This window comes from Salvelinus fontinalis, chromosome 15 (assembly GCF_029448725.1).
Source record: "Salvelinus fontinalis isolate EN_2023a chromosome 15, ASM2944872v1, whole genome shotgun sequence".
Taxonomy (NCBI): Eukaryota; Metazoa; Chordata; class Actinopteri; order Salmoniformes; family Salmonidae; genus Salvelinus; species Salvelinus fontinalis.
In genome coordinates this window covers 47,034,185-47,035,307 of record NC_074679.1, presented here as the reverse complement: position 1 = coordinate 47,035,307, position 1,123 = coordinate 47,034,185, and the positions used below count along the sequence as shown (strand labels likewise).

Genomic DNA, 1,123 nt, shown 5'->3' with positions numbered 1-1,123 from the left:
GTAATTTAGGGTCCAGTTCCAAACCAAATCTCTTGACTCTGTTCCTAGTTTCTTGTTGATTTGCTCGTTGCACTTCTGAAAATACATTCACAACCAGATAGGTGTAAGCAACATGTGAGAAGACCTAGCACATGCCCGTTCCTAATATTTATTTATAGATAAGCAATGTTCAAGTGGCAAGAATTAGAGGTTGAGATGTAATTGTTTGGGATTGGCTCCAAATCTAAATGAGCCGTTTTTAACATCCTCTTCATGCTCTTTTGAAGTATGTTATTCTTACAAATCTAATGCTTAGCTTTTAGCAAATGCTCAGTGAATTATGATTATTCATGCAAGGACTCATAAAATGTGGTAGAGAGACTATATTAAAGCACATGATATTGTGTGGAATCATGCTGTTATCACACAACAGTATGCTTATGCAACATCTTCTACAATGCTGTCATATCTGGATCTTCATTGATGCAAAAAAAGCTTGATTAAAATGAAAGAAAATAGAATATAATACAATTGAATATAATATAATAGAGAGGGTGAAATTCTAATACGAGGCTACACTTGCAAGAGCGTGTAACTAAAGGCTGGGCACCTCCTATCGGGCAAACAAATACGCAATGTACAAATGTATTATTAGGGAATATTGGGCGCGGCCACGCTCATGATTCATAATACACGTGCACTAGCGCTTTAAAGCCCACGCTCGTTCACATAGCGAGCTGTTGCGAGGGGGATAGGATCTTGAACGCGCGGGCAGGCAGGCACATCATCAGAGAAGAGCAGCGAACACGTCACGGATCTGTAGCGACGGAGAGAGAGATGCTGAGTTGACAGCGAGAGAGAGAAGGAGAAAAGGGACGATTAGATAAAACTCATTATCCCTGCTGCTAAATTCACATGTGTGCGTGTGAACATCAGCTGCAGAATCAACACCACATGGATAACGCACCCACCATGGAATTCCACTCGATGTCTCAACATTCCATCAAGACAAACATAAAGGATTTGTTGTAACCACACCCGGCTTCTTTCGGATCAAGGATTGGAGTGGCTAAGGTATGGACACCGCTGCTATGCAATCGGATGACACTGACAGCTAGCTAACATTAGCTGATGTCAACATACA

At 41.1% G+C, this 1,123-nt stretch overlaps 1 protein-coding gene across 2 annotated transcripts in view; it reads left to right on the top strand.

The window, feature by feature from the left end:
• The first annotated feature begins 577 nt into the window (after positions 1-577).
• Positions 578-1,123, top strand: part of ttbk2a (tau tubulin kinase 2a) — a 29,708-nt gene continuing 29,162 nt past the window's right edge. For both annotated transcript variants that reach the window (XM_055864015.1, XM_055864014.1), the window contains exon 1: positions 578-1,053. The gene's annotated coding sequence lies outside the window, so the exon portion shown is untranslated. The remainder of the gene's footprint in view (positions 1,054-1,123) is intronic.